Source organism: Zootermopsis nevadensis, unplaced genomic scaffold, assembly GCF_977971745.1.
Source record: "Zootermopsis nevadensis isolate Lab colony 2312 unplaced genomic scaffold, Znev_1.0 Znev_ptg000007l, whole genome shotgun sequence".
Lineage (NCBI taxonomy): Eukaryota > Metazoa > Arthropoda > Insecta > Blattodea > Termopsidae > Zootermopsis > Zootermopsis nevadensis.
In genome coordinates this window covers 5,841,411-5,858,342 of record NW_028259139.1, presented here as the reverse complement: position 1 = coordinate 5,858,342, position 16,932 = coordinate 5,841,411, and positions in this window count along the sequence as shown.

The following is a 16,932-nucleotide window of genomic DNA, read 5'->3' as shown; positions in this document are numbered from 1 at the left end:
CCCATCGTCTGCTTCTCGGCCACAAATGGGTGCATCCGTATTGTTTCTGGAATCAGCGACATAGTTAAAGGAAATGGACTTTGATGCTCTTCACCTTCCTCCCTGAAGTTCTGGTTTAAATCTTGTCAAATTGATTTGGTTTGGATGTAAATAATAGAGCAACGAAAAGAATGTGTGTCCACAAAATTGAAGAAAATTTAAAAGTTTTTTGAAAAAGTATTTTGCTGAGTACACAAAAGAAAAATGGCACAACTGCTGCTCCCACATGGCTTAATTGATGAAGCAATGAAGAATATGGTTGTTCAGTTAGGAGAGAGATGAAGGAGAATTTTGTAGTTTTTCTGAAGATGAATGACTGGGGGGAAAGGTTTAAGTGCCTTCTTGGATTTTTGAACCCAACTTTCATTTTCATGGCTGTAACAGAATTACATGTATTACGTTTTCTTCTGTGCAAAACTCAATGCGTGCTGGTCCACATGCCAGTCTGTCCGTCCGTCCTAACAGCTATTGCCACTGCAGAATCCCTTCTTTTAGGGTTCAACACTAAGTTGCTGTGCTAGAATTGCATTAAGCTTCTGAATAACACATGCATACCTGTCAACATTTTGCTGTAGCCTTTGAACATTTTATTGTTTCAAATTCACGTAACTGCGTGAAACAGAGTTCTTGTGAAGTCGGTCAGCTAGTCAAGAAATTGTCTACATTTTATGAAACTCAAAGGTGTATTATCATGTTTACATTAACCGGCTTCTGAATCACCCGAGCCAGATGAATCCACGTGCTCAAATGCTATTTCTGTAAGATCCGTTTTAATACAGTCTAACCCCATTAGAGCGCCTCTCTTAATCAACCTCCAATCTCGGTGTTGAAGTAGGGTGGGTGGTAAATTGAATTCATTTGTTTGTATTTTTATTTATTAATATATTAAAGTGCCATATGGTGTGTGAAATATTGTAATTAGGTTCTTGTCGATAAAAAAGCGAAATTTCAGAGTATGTATTTGTTTTTAAGAATGATATTTATCTTCACTACAATATCAAATTTTGGAGCAAAACACATCCCAGTAATGTTGTACAGGATTTGTCACTCTCGTCTGCCATCCAAGCACTTCTGCTTTTTCGTTAGTAATTGAATCCAGTTTTGTTCCATTTTTTGTATTCACTTGCCCTGTCAAAATATGTAACTAATACAATCTAAAGATCTTCAAGCTTTGCACCTGTAGTGATTTCAAACTTTTGCATTTACCCCATAGATTGGAGAAATAGTTGGCAGTATTTTACTGTCATAAAATTCTCATGGACAGTCAGCCATGTCAGTATTGAGTTGAAAACCAATTTTTCAGAGACTAGCTAGCTCTGCCTTTGAAATGTTTGTTCACTGACCCTTATTATGGGTACAGAGCTAGTCTCCAAAACATTGGTTCTTTTCTGAATGTTTACATGACTGATTACCCAAAAGGATTTCTTAACATTTATGCACCATGAAAATTTCAGATCTTACATGATACTGTACTGGCTTATGCTAAGATATTGTTCCTTTTCACCAACACTAACACTGCCCTTTTCCCCATATCACATAAATGCAACTGATTGTGATTAATCACACCTTTAGCTGTGTGTACTTCTTTGTTCCATGACCAGCGTGGTGATTGTGTTCAAATTGAAGTGAATTTGTGTACAGTATGTCAGTTACTCTAATAAATTGTGCAGAAAACATTTTCATCACACAATATTTAAGGAGCTGTGTCGAACAGTAAAAGGGGGCTGGATCTGTTATTGTGCCACAGTTCTTGAATTTTTTACATGCTACTGTGCACAGCTTATTCTTATTAATGTTTCCTTCAAACCAATGCCCCTCCCAGTAGCAGGTTTGTTTACTATAATTGCCAGGATTTCGAATGTCGCCGTTTATGATACATTGCTGGCCGTAGGTAACAACCCAACTCTATCCCCCAAGTGCTGTAAGTGGTTTCTTACCTGGTTATATTTTATTTGTAAATATGTAATTGTTCATGTATGATACACATTTGTATAACTTAATATTCCAGGGAGTTGTCTGTACAGCCGATGACAAAATGGCATGGTACTTTATTAGATTTGATGATAATGCTAAGTGGTACATTTGTTTGCCACAGATGTTGGATGATGGATAGTAGAGGTGATTCTTTACTGAGAGATTCCCTTGAAATTACATAGGGAATTTCCATTCTAAAATATTTGTGGGCACAATTCTAGGGCAGTGGTATGTGTCGGGGTGCTGTATTGGGATTTGACTGTATTACCCGCCCATCTGTGCCTAAATTTATATTTGGTCTCAGAATTCTTACTATCTAAATTATACTTCATGCATTCCATGTTTTTTTAATGAAAGGTAATTGAATATAATTCTGAACATGTTAAATTTAAAATGTTTTATTTCCATTGTACAACTGATATATCTTCACTTGACTGAAAATGTGATCAGCTCTCTCAGTTATTGTCAAATCAAACTCCTCACTTTCAGACTATAATTCCAATAAATCTGTTTTGTTGTACTTTAACATACTTCATTGCATTTACAAGAAAGCATTTTATTCCGTTATAGATTTTAGCTTTACCTTGCCTTTCTTTTTTATTTATGTAGTATGAAACATTTTTTAATCCTGAACAGCAGCAGAAACACTTCTGTCGTATCATTGCAAAACAATTATGTAAAGTGCATTGATTGTTAAATTTAAAATGATTCTGTAATTGAAGACTTAAATTTACTTTCTCTTGGTTTGAAGCATGTGACTTATTCTACATCCTATTGTCATCTGACTAACTTATGGATCCATGGAATGTAATAAAGATGTATGTATGTATGAGTGATGAATTGGCAGGAACACGACAGCGGTTTTGAAATGTAGCAGTGAGAGTGAAGTTTCCATTTCTTAAATGGCTCTGGTTCTTTCGTTTGTTGTTAGGAGGCAATATACATAGGCCCAGTTACCAATCCACTAACATGATTTTCACCATACCACGTCATCTATCATGTAAAGCTGGGCTGTTGTGCAGTTTATCTTAAAGTAGCATTTATATGTGTTTATTATAGTTGTTTCAATGATGCAGTAACATTTATCCTGTAGCATTCTACACATTGCTGTATTCATCAAATGGTGTGATATCATAACAAAGTTTATAGACTCCATTGAATGTGTGGTCATTTAATGATGCTTCGTCAACTCCGTGGCTCATCTAAGATTATGTAGGATGATTGTGTGAGCAATGAATTTGAAAGGATCTGTGATTATATGCTACACATTGACTTCTTAACTGTTTTGTTATGTAATTATGCTCCATACATGGCTCCCATTTATTTTAATATGATACAGTATTACTATCAGTCAAATACTTTAATGAAAATAGTATATGAAAACAGGTGTCCAGTCTGTAAGAATTATACCAGTCTTTTAATATGGTTTTTGAAACCATTTAACAGTTTCCCCCCCCCCCCCCCCCCCCCCAAAGCAAATATAAGTAAGTGCCAAAGAGTGAAGTTCAGATTCTGCATATTTTTAAAATTTTCTTTTTATAATTTTATGTGTTTCATTATCCTTGATGTTTATTGCTGGTGCAATCTAGTAACAGGACAATTATAAAATATGTCTTCTCAGTTATTTAAATAATGTATAGGATTTCTCCATGAGAGAGGTTGAACTATTTACTTCAATGATCATTGCCTTTCAATTTCCATATTGACATACTGTGTAAATATTAAAGAATGTTATAATAGAATCATCGTAATGTTTGTGATCTTTTCAGTGAAACTTAAATTGTAGTAGTTACTTAATAGGTTATTGTGTGTTTTCTTTGGCAACAGACAAAAAAAAAAGATGCATTAGCCAGTCCTGTTATTTGGAAATACAAAAGTATTGGTTTAAAGCTGTTCATAGTACCTTGTCAGAAATTTCAATCCCTTAAACATTTGTCATATTGAAAAATCTTGCAAGTAAAAGTTAATGATATTAATGAGCTGTATTTTTTGTGATGTACAAGTGTTTTCTATGATGGGCCATTTGTCAGAAAAATTGCAGTTTAATTTGTTTAATCCAAATTGTTATTTTTTTTATGGTGATCTGAGTTGCAACACTCTAAAATGACGTAGGTGGCGGTCAGTGTTTTAGAGGATTGCGCTGTAATTAGGGTAGACGCATGCAGCACGTTATCAAAAAATTTTGGTAACCACCTACAAGGTTACATGATCATATGATAACAATCAGAACTTTCAAAGTCATGGAAGTCTCGTGTCTTATACAGGGTTTATATTTTATTGATATCCAAAATTAAATTTTTCTAATCTTTTGATGCATTAGACACAACCCCCACCCTCTACATTGCCCAGTTTCATTGAAATGTGGTCAGTAATCTTACAGATGAGACCTGCAGTTGGACAGATGGAAGTGGCCACTCCATTATGCAATTATATTATGCAGTTTATGCAAATAACACACAATAAAATTGAATGACAAACACAGGCATTATTCATCCTTTGTCATATGGGAATGGGGGACGTAATCCCTGTATAGTGGAGCTACCAGCCAGATTTTAACTTCCGTGTTAATGGTATAGCAGTATGCTAGTATAAAACAGATACAGATGTATGGAATGTGGCACATAAATATGTGTGAGATGTATATAAAAAGACACTTACATGCCATGTCAATAAGAATGAGAAGATATATGTAAGACTTAATATTTTCATGGCACATGAATGTTATAAAATTTTCTTAGGCAATCAGCTGTATTATTGTTGGCATTTGATTTGACATTAATATGGCTGGTCACCCAAGAAATTGTTATAACGAGAAGATACATATTTTTCCTCACGTAATGTGCTGTTTTGAGACAAGTACTTTCCCTTTTCTGCATCCTATAGTATTTAAATATTAATCAAGCTTATAGTAGTATATAAATGCCAATTAAGTATTATTAAATTTAACTCAGAGCAGAGTCTTTCTTGAGAAACTGATATTAAGTTAATATTCGTCTTAGGTCCAAATATTGTCATCAGCACCCCATTGTCAAACATCCTCAATTTGTTTTCTTCCCCTAATATGAGAGACCAAGTTTTACACTCATACAAAACAACATGCAGAACTGTGGCTTCGTATATTTTAATCTTTATAGTTACAGATAGCAGATAGGAAAATTCTGAACCCCAAGGTAACAATAATTCTTCACACTTAATGTGATCTTTATTTTTTGTTAATTTGATTTTTATTTCTTACCACTGTTTCCAAATATTTTAACTTCTCCACATTTTTAAAAGAATTTATAGGCTGACTTTTATAATACTTATAATGATGATGTCCTGTAGTCTCGTCATGAGACACAATGTCATTATTTCTTTGTGTGTTTGCTTCTAGATTAACCTTACTAGCATTTAATAGAGCTTGTGAATGGTTTTTTATCTGTATGGTATGAGGGCAGTTCAAAAAGTATCCACAATTTTTCTTTTCCTATGTGATCTATTTGATCTGAACATTTAGTTTTATATATTCCCTCTGATTCTCAGTATACGTAGTCCAGCAGTCCACAGGTTTTCTTATAACATCAAATGGAACTTTTTGGTTGAGTGTTGAGCCAGTTATGCACCACATCCTGCCCTTGATCATCATTATTATCATCATCATCATCATCATCTGTAAATTGGTGACCCCTCAAAGCCTTTGTCAAGGTTCAAACAGGCGGAAATCAGAAGGTGCATAGTCTGGACGGTATGGTTAATGATGGCCAAGAGCTACAAATTTCAGTTTGTTGGTTGTGAAATGAGGGCGGGCATTGTTGTGCGAGAAGAGAACACTGTGAAAATCTTTATCTCCATTTTTTGTGAGCGTGAATTCCCTCCATTTTCATGCCTTCTGCCCATAAAGAATAAACCGCAACCGTTTGTTTTCCATGGTGCAAATAGACTGCCATACAGCCATGTTCATGGTCTGAATGCAGTTGATGTGCTGAGTCCAAGGTCACTTTGAGCAGTGTTTTAAGACATCACCTCACAAGTTTCAGTGCTGCCATATGTTAGCAGTCTAGCTTGCTCCTGCAGCAAGCAGAAAAGACATTGCAGATACTTTTTCAATTTCCACTGTATTTATGTTTTCTCCAGTAAGGTAATTCATCAGCATAGACCAGGAGATGAAGTGACCTATTCAATTCCAGTCCCTGTTTGGTTTCTTGGACCTTCGTAGTGGTGTGGTGTAAAGCAAAGCTAATAAAGCATCCCATTGTATCAGTCCGTTCTGAATAGGAAATGCATCAGATGAATGAAGATGACTTGTCTTCTGGGTTGTTGTGCCACATAGTCTGGTGCATGTTCACTGATGTTTCAGAGATGCTTGCTGCCTCCATTATCAGGATGATGAGGTGGCAAGGACTTCTTGAAACATTGGTGAACTTTTACTAGACTGCACAGCCCAACCACTTGGAAAACAGCCATCTTTATACTTACTGCCATAACAAACTAAAATCCATCGACTAATGTTTACATATTTGGATCTTAACATGGACTTAATTTAAAGATAGCCAAGTATTATTACATAATTTGTTCCAATACTTACATATATGTCCTGTGATAATTATGCTAACGAAGTTCCACTGTGCATATATTCTTTGTAATGTTTTACTTTGGGAGACAGAAACATTCATTTATATGGAAGTATGTTACAATTGTCAGTTCAAGCTCAACTTGCAGTTCTGATGATCATTGGTTCTGTTTATTAATTTATGCTGTACTGTCAGCTCTTTATTTAAAGTCGTTTTTATTGAAAAGGGAGGTATAAGAGTGTTGCAGCATAACCATTTTAGAAACAGTTTTGATCTCCATCTTCAGTGTATGAATAAAATACAAAATATAATTTTATGAGACACACAATGAACATTTTTGACAGGTTATGAATATTATTTACTTGTGTTGTATCACTGCTCAAGATTACTTAACAATCAATTTTGTGATTAATTTGTTTTGATGTGGGGCCTGCAGTTCTCAAGGTAAATACATATTGGGGGCAGCTACAGTGTTAAAGGTATATTAGTTGTTGCAGTTTGAAACTTAATAATTTTTTTCATTGCCAATCATTTATGCCATATTAGAGCCAGAAGTTGCATAAATGAATGACAGAGAAAGTGTAGATATATAAATGACACAAATGTGAATAAAATTTGATTTGAAGCTTTCACAGTGACATAACTCAATAAAATCTCCTCAGGCAATCAGCCACATCAAATGGTTAAAAAACCAAACCAGCATTTCAGGGACAGGGTTCTGATGATGGGGACAAGGATGGTCCTTGAAACATCGGTTTTGTCTTTTAACCATTTGACGCGGCTGATTGCCCAAGAAGATATTATTGTGAATAAAATTGAATATGCATTTGAATATTGTCTTGTGATAATGTTCAGTGACATAGAAGGATTTAATTTTTCCATGCTTTAGATTATCTAAAGCAGATGTTTGTTTTTATGTGACTGCGTTGTAATTAGCGTCAAGAAAACGCAAATCTTGTTGGTTATTTTCATACATCTGAATTGCAAGGATGTCTTGGGTTGATCACAAAGTTAAAGTAAACAATTACAGTATATTTTAATTAGTAAAAATTACTTCTTTTTGGCTCAGAAGTGAATGGCTGTTCCATTAGTACTATTTGGTACCCTTGTCAAGTGTGTGCATATTACTTCCGATGGGTTGCTAACTCAAGTGTTCCCCTCCCCCAATTTTTTTGAAAGGTGAGTCATAATCAAAAGGCTGAAACCATTATCTTCAGACATTGATTTCTGTGAAACATCCTAGATGGAACTTTGGTTACTGTGTGAAGCATCTGCCCTGGAGTTTTACTTGATATCAAAGTGTTAATTATGTAACTATTTAGGAGTTTCACTTTTTTCTTCCTCCCTTCTAACAACACAAAAAATGGTGTTTTTTCCTAGCATTCAGAGTTGTTTTTTGTTCTCTTATTTTATGTGCAGGTTCAGTTATGTCTGTATTTCAAGATAATACAAATGATCTGTAAAACTCAACATGACTGTTTCATAATTAATACTCCTCTCTTTTTGCCTTTGTACAGATTTTGTGTTGAACTATTTGGGTGTTTTGTTTAAAGTTGATCTGTCAAAGGTTAATGCAAATCTTTCCAAAACATGACAAATATAAATCAAAACATCTTTGGGGTGTTATTTTGGTTATTTTAGTATGGTTTGTCATAGATTTACAATCATAATTGTACATTGGATATCTCATAAGTTCTTCTGTCATGTTCATTGCATCCCTATGGAAACTGTGTTGGTATGCGAAGAAAAGACTTGTTACCCTTTAGTCAGACTGAATTCCTTCAGTAATTTGTAACACATATTAATCTCTAAATATGCAAATAGCTTTGCTTTAAATAGTGGTTAGAAGGCAGCGAAATGGATATACTGTAATAAATATTTTCAGAAATTTTGGGTAGAGATGTGTTTGTTGGCTGCTGAATACTAAAGTGGTCTGCATGGGAAAGTTAAAGAACTGCTTTGATGTACCGTACCATTGTTGGTTTTGTGTGGATGAAAAGGAATTTTAACATTGAGAACTATATTGTATGGAACAGATCTAAATGGATATTATGACAATAAGTTGAACTACTCTTTTAAAGTTAGTTTAATATGTGGTAAACATAGCAGATCATTAAACCAATTACATCATTCACTTGTTGACGGAAGCACAACCAGCTTCCGAAATGTGTGGGTCTTTAAACTAAGACATAGAAAAAAGAGTCCAAGAACACAGATCAGTTTAATGATGCACCTTCATAAAAAGAATTCAGACTGATAACAGATCATGTTCATCTGATGAAACCACAGCATTACTAAAAAACCATAATTTTAAATGCAGAAGTATGAGAATGTTGTGAAATAAATTACTACTTAATCACTGTTAAAGGTAAATGTACAAGGTTTTGATTGCCTGAACATGTAGCTTGCATGAAAAGGCAAGAATTGCAGGATTGTGACTGTTCATTTTGACATTTAAAAAGGTATAGTAAAGTAATGCTGTGATTTCTTCTTTTTATTCTTCCTCATCTGTCAAATTATGAATATTATGTTACTCATATTTAATTTATACTACAAGCATTGTCATAAATTTTTCATGTTATTCTTTGTTAATATGTAAACACTTGAGATCATTAGGAGGCAAAAGGTACAGCATTGTTTCAGCTGTCAACCATATGTCACTGTGTTTGTTCTTGGGTCATGGGAAAACTGGAAAGTGATGAATTTATTATATTGGTTGCATATATTTTGAGATGTGTACAGTATTTTCATTAAAATGCAATATTATTGTTAATAATAATAATAAGCTCTCTGAATAATTTTTAAATAAATGGAATGATGTTTTGTCTTGTAAGATATTATACAAATTCTCTTCTTAAATGAGATAGTAATTAGTTTTAACTCATGTAAAAGGCAAGTCTGTACAAACTAACAAATATTAGATTTTCTGTTATTGGTCTAAATATAATGTTTAGTAGAATATGACACAAAAATTATGTAAATGATTTATACCTTACAAATTTACTGGATAATTTCAAAATGCATTCTTGCCATAGATTGCCTCTCATTTGTAATTACCATAATACAAATTAGTCAGAAGGTATGCCATGCAAATTTCACATGGGTTCTGATCTTGTTAGTTACTAGAACTTCTAGGTCTGTTGAATTGTTTTATTCATGTGTACTATCCATCACTCTTTAATTCTTACAACTAAGACAGTTTGTGGGTGTAATTATTATGTTGTGTTACTTGGGTGAAGATTCCAAAGGCAGGAACTAATTTTGGAAGAACAAAAAAAAAAGTCAGACTCTTATTAACAATTCACATGTAATCAAAAAGCTGATACTTTTCGATGATGAGTGCTATTCAAAATAATAAAAAAATATGTTTTTACACATTTTTTGACACCTATAAGATACAAAAGTATGTACTGCAGACTAATTTGTCAGAATAATTTAATTTTTAAATGCTTATTTATTATAACATGTATGGAAATTCAACTTCTTTAATGCCAGCAATGTCAGTATATAGTCATAAGGATCCTCTTCATATGACTTCCAAACAAATACATATACTGATTTTCTAACATGAGTAAACAACTTGTTTCTAACACTAGGGTATTATGAATGTGTATAAGAAATCGTATTATATAAAATGCCATAAATTATTGAAGATTTTGTTTCATGAAGAGGGAAAAACATACTTGTATGTAGCAAGTACTTTATATTGCATTTATTTTTGGTATGTCTTATTATTAAAATACCTTAAAAACTATACATAAATTCTGAGAATATAAATTCACATAATTTATCATTACCATCTTCATCAGTGTTTGTTCATGTTTAACATGGGCACAGTGCTTCAATTTAGTGAAGTATTCCTGTTGTGCGCAGCTGAGGTGGTGTGTGTGTGTGTGTTTATTTATTTATTAATGAAAATGTTCTCTTTTTATTCACAGTAAATAGGCAAAGTATATAATAAATTATTCTTGCGGTACCAGCCATGTCAGGTGGTTGAAAGACATTTAGAGAGCATCATGAAAATGTAACAACACTTCCAATCTTACCATAAAAATAAAAGTTTTAAGAAGATTGTCAGTCTTGATATATCTGTGTTCAGAATAAGTATAGAAGCAGTTAGAAATTTGGATGTTAAAATTGCCATTTTTGGCTGCATATTATCTTGAAGTTCATACATATGTATTTAAAATAATGACATTATTATGTATTTGGATGTTAAAATTGCCATTTTTGGCTGCATATTATCTTGAAGTTCATACATATGTATTTAAAATAATGACATTATTATGTATTTGTATATATGTGGGCAGTTAGTATTTGTCCTGGAAATTTGGTCATAACATGTAAACAAATCATCTTACCTGTTTCATATCAGGCAGTCTTATCAAGGTACTGTCCCCTTACATGTACACTCTTGTCTCATCTCATGAAATTACTTAAAAAATAACACATACACATTATCGTTTGCAAGAAATATTGAACATTCTCAGGTCAAATTTGAACCCACCTCATAAAAGATAAAGGTCAGTGTAATGTGGCTATAATTGAATTGACTACATGAAAACTTCTAGAGAGCAAATCTGTAATAAGAAATTATGTGATAGAAGAATAATTTTAAATATTCAGAAGACAAATGCAACAGAAGGAGTAACTGGGGAAAACAGCCTGAAAGATCACCACTGTTATGCAGTTGTGCAGAATGTTAAATGCTTTACAGTCCTGTGGCAGTCAAAAGATTGAAATGATGATGATACAAGTCACATTACCTTTATCACTCATTTTCCTTGCCTTTCCTGTGAAAAACCGTAACACAAGGCTGTTACATGTGAGAGAAACGTTTCATCTGTGCTGTTGATTAAAACATTTGCCAATACCTTACATCATCATGCTCATCCTATCATGAACAATTTGCTTCCATCTCGTGCATCTCTCTAGTATAAAGCAGTTACGCCAGCACAGTATATAAAAAAAGAAACCTAGCAAATTGTTGCATACATGAGTCCTTTTGTATAGATTGTACCATTGCTTTGTCTGAAATTTGAAGTTCTCAAGGTGGTGAAGATGTCAGTTGTAGTCTTCAGGGTTATGATACAATGTAGTCTTACAGGTGGTTAACAAACATTTTGTGGGAACGTGTTGCCTTCATCTTCTGCATTGAACCTTGACAATGAATGTGACAAGTTGGTTCCCACATAAAATGCTTCATAGCATCACATCCCAGAAGACTGATACCATGACTGTAATTCTGGTGGTATGTATGTGTGTATGTATTGTGCTGAATCCTCTTTTATCTTATGGAACTTATATAAAGTTTATTTTATAAATTTTTAGTACATCTTTTTAGAAAAATGTGAAGGTATAGTTCTTTGTAACACCTGAGTATTGGCACGTTCCTTCCTAGAAGAGATGCACATATTTCACATTAATATATACATTATTGCTAGTCTTGTAGTGGACTATGGATTGCGTATTAACCCTTATCAAATGCTGATTTCTTCATACACAACTGCCTCTTCCATTACATCATGACATTTGAATATTCATTATGACTTCCCTTTTTTATTTTAATGTCAGTATGTAATGGACATGCCAAAGCCTGTGAACTAGTGTTTATTTATTTTGTATTTATTGTTTATTTAATGATGCTGTCAGTAGCTCAGACTGTACGTAGTTGAATCAGTAGATGAATAGGAAAAATTGTGGAAGTCATGTCCTAATTTAAGGTACTATCCCAGTATTGCCTGGAGGAAATGAGTAAAACCTTAAAAACCTCAATATGTGGCCTCTAGGCCAAGATTTAAACCCAGGACTTCCTAAATACAAAGCAGGAGCACTAAGCACTTGGATATGACATTCAGTAGTGATGCAAGAATTCCAGTTTGAAAAATAAGGTTCTCATATGATATGAAAATTTGCCCTTGCTTGATTCCATGAAGCGTGTAATATGTTCTATGAAGACTTTGTGGCAGTTGGATGACCTCTAAGTATTTTTAGAACCATGATTGTGTGGGCTTGTCATTGCCAGTGGGAAGTAATTGTGTTTGCTTTACTGGAAACTACCATCACTGGCAATGAATGGTTTTTAAAGAGAAACAATGGCTGCTTGTAGAACTCAAACAACATACTTTATAAGGTTGGTATTTTGAGGGCGAATGCTGCTAGCAGAACGTGTTCATGGTGTCATCATGATATGTATTTTGTGATGCAATAGAACAATTCCAAGTGACATTATTTGGTGCATTATCACACTTGTCAGCTTCAGAATCCTTTACTGTTCAGCATATTCTCAAACATTACAGATAGTCTGAGCAACTATACCCATCGAAGGCTCATTCTGAGCCTGCTGCATGATATGGTATAATTCACCAAGGCTCTCATGAGACCATATGCCTAGAGAGCATTATGCTACCATTTGACATTTATTTCTAGACACTTCAGAGATATATTTCAACCAGAAATTTGTACTTACTTGTAGTTTGTTGTATGGTATTAGTCGTCCTTAGATAATGTAAGAAAAGGAAGGATTGTGTGTGTTTGGGGTAGGGTGTGATTTTGATGTTTTGTTCCAGAAATGCATTAAAATCAGATTAAATATTTCAGTTCAGTGACTTAACAATAAAGGCAGATTGAAGTGGTAAGATGCTACTGAAATGCCAGCTATTTAGTTAGCATAGTAGTGAGACTCATTTATTGCTTATATCTATTAAAAAAAAGATGAATGTGAGTATTTTACCTCTAATCTTATGTCATTTTTTGAGTTTTGATGGGAGTGACCAAAGATCAGGCTAGGAAAAAAGTGTAAGAGAATTGTGTTTGGAATCTTCACCCATGGTTTAAGAGGATTTGGTGGCTTGCTAAAGTCTGCACAAAAGGATGTTTTCTGTTTTATTTATTGCAGTATTTGAGTGACAATTCCTAACCAAATTATTAATGAACCTGCTTTTGTGATGTGTGATATGACAATGGGTTTGGCACAATTTACAACTAAGAGAGGAGTGTGTATTGAAACATAGAATATTGTAAAATAAAATAATATTTTGTAACAATTCTAATAACATTGTGATTACTTAAGGAAAAAATATAGTATTTTGGTAGAAGTGTTAATATAATACAATCATTATTACTGACAATACTCTGCTTCTACCACTTTTGTTCCTGGATGCTACATTTGTAGGTTTGCAATTTTATATAGTGTGGTAAATGAAGGATATTTTATTCTGTTTTTGGTTAGTGTATCTAAAGTCTTGAACAGAACAATTGTGCCAGAAATAGTTCTCATTTTTCAAAGTCAAATTGCTCCTATAAGACTGAATTTGAATGTGACAATTATGTTTACTGTGTGAATTCTTTCTTATTGTTTGCACTACTTTGCTGTTCAGACAAAGTGAAAGTTTCCTGTTGCTTTACTGTGTATATCTCAGTATGAAATGTTAAATCTACAAATCTTCATCAACATATCTGAAGTAATAACAATATACTGGTTTATGAAAATGTGTCAGAATTTTGATTTTAACTAACCTGCTTTACTAGTATCATAGTTTCTGTTGGTTAGAAATATAAAGTGGAAATCTTAATAACAGAAGATCACAAGGACCATTTTGAAATATGGGTAGTAACCCATTCCATGCTAAGTTTAATTTAGAAAATAAATGTATTAATTTATTTGTTTTTGTGGCAGTTTAAGCAACAGGCAGTTTGAAGTGTTACAATATGGCATGAGAATATATTTTCACAGCTCAAACACCAGATATGTTCTGAGCAGGAATAGCTGGTGTACCTGAGCAAAGAATCTCATTTACAAAGTGGAAAGGGTTTAACTGTGTCTTGCGTTCAAGGAATGGCTGGGTTTATATTTTCATAAAACATCATTTGATAACAGTATCTGATTTTGGGATGATGTTTTGTAAAGTGGTTGAAGAGTGTGTAGGAAACAGCTATTATACCCTTGATAGAAATGCAGCCTGTGAAGAAGGTAGTGAGCAAGAAACTTTAGAATTAAGTGGTTGTGGAAGAAATTGAACTTGGGTGTCTGCTATATGGACAGACACATTGTTTTTGTCAAATTTGCAAACCAGTCTTTTTTTTGTGCTGATCACAAATATGATAGTCACGAGAGTTGTAAAATGCACAGATTTTGTTGTTGTTATCCTCCTTTACTTGTCTGCAAAACATAAATGTACATACCACTTATTATAAAATGTGAAATAATGACATTGTTTAAATGAGAATAAACTTTTATTCACAAATAAATCATCATATTTTGCACATTATGGTTGGCAAAAATTATAAGAACACTTAGAAAAAGACAGGAGTAAAAAGACACTGTTTTGACTCAAAATTAACTGCACATGGAGTTATTTTTTCTTTTTATGAATGTGTTCATCCTCCCATTGCGAAAACCAACACTAGTCATCATCATGGTTGGATCCCACCTTCCTTGAGAGCACTGTACCATTATTCTTATGTTCCGGTAGAACATTTCATCATGTTCATGAAACCCAGCGTCATATGTAACAGGATGAAATACCAGTTGAGGATCCACTAATGCATATAACTTTGCCAACTTTTGGAAACAGACATTCATTTTTTGAAAGTATTTGCTTAATTAGTCTTTTCTTGTACTTTTGTGTTGTTTTCTTAATATAAAACATGAAACACCTACTCTGTAGACATTCAGTAACAAATAGATTATATTCCCTTGTTGCACAGCATGTTTTGTCACGAGACTGCAGGATAAGAGCAAAACATTTAGGCCACATGTTGGTCTCCTGGATAGTAACACCACATGGACTTGTTTCAGCAGGATGTGCTGCTTTCATCTTCAGGGATAAAGTGACATTAGTGAGAATCATACTTTCAATACATAGCCTACTGTTATCAAAATAAGTGCAAGGGTTCTCCAAAAATGACATTACAGCATATTTATCTTATTTAATCAAATCAAAAGACTTTCTGATAAAGTATGTTATTTCAAATTGTTTGAACCAATTTTTGCTTCAATAAATATGTAGCATATGTTATGCTTTAAATGCCCCATTTAAGGTGCCCTTTTCTGTTATCTGTTTTCAGCCAAATATGGAATGTGGCAACAAATTTTGGTTTTTACACCCGATGTTGAAAACTGATGAAAATCCGTTGTTTCTCAAGTTTTTAATTGATTGTAGATATTGCGAGCTAATGGGTTTCATTTTTGCAAATTTTCGTAACAAAATTATTCCTTCGACGTGACAGTAATTTCAATTCATACATCCAAGTCATAACCTCAAGCGTCAAGACCATTCCATGGATTTAGTCTCTAGCGCCAAATTGTCTCCGTGACAGATATTGCAACTAACTGTTTGAATTACGTGATCATTCGTTCGTTCATAAGGCAAATTGTTTCTATACGAAGAAAATATAACCGGGAAAATTTGAATTGAAAGTCTGGTTACTGTGCTGTGGATATTAGTCTTCTGTGTTGTGATGCTGTGTGGACTAAAACGACGTTAAAACCTAGATGACCAACATATATTTCTTCACCGCCGTGAGAACCTCAAATCTGGTTATGTGTTGGTGTTATGCGTTCTCATCTTAAAAATTCCATTTCGCTGCTTAAAGCATTCGTAGTATAAACGTAACCTCTTTGATATTGTTTGGATAATAACTATAAGTAATTGTATACCTACGACCCTCATATTAATTTGTTTGTGTTTGGATACTGTTTCATTTTGTCATACGGCATGATTAAAATAAGTATACAGTTAACAATGAACGTTACTACTATTGATCAGCTCTTTATAGTCCTGTGGTAAACATACGTACCATGTTCTGTAGCAATCAGAAATTCTGCATTTTGCCTATATATTGTCTTTTGATGATTCTTAATGTAAATAGTGATCATTACCTCAAAGAGCATTAATCGGTTATCTTTGTAATGGAGATATGTGTTTTATCTGAGATATGGACTGAATTTCATATTATTCACTACGGCTACAAAGAGTCAATGAAATGCGTACATTTTCCCCTAATGTTCACAAATGATTTTGGTGCTGTGAGTATTTCTCTGTTCTTTTGTAATTCAAGATCTGTCGCCCGATGTAGATATCGGCTGCTTGGAAACTAACGCTGTGGGACAGTTGGTGACTTTGGAGGAAGAACTACGTAAGTAGTTTTCTCTTAAATGCTAAATGTAGGAACAATATTGAGCCACTTTATTTATACCGCGTGGAAGAGGAAGGGATGAGCTTTTATTTGACACCTTGGACGATAGGGTTTAGAGATCAAAGTTGACAATGGTAGGGTCAGTGTGCAATGATGCTAATTCGGCTTTGTGTAGCGGCTTATTCCCGAAGTACGCCGAAGGACTGTGGCATGTGACGTCACCGGATTG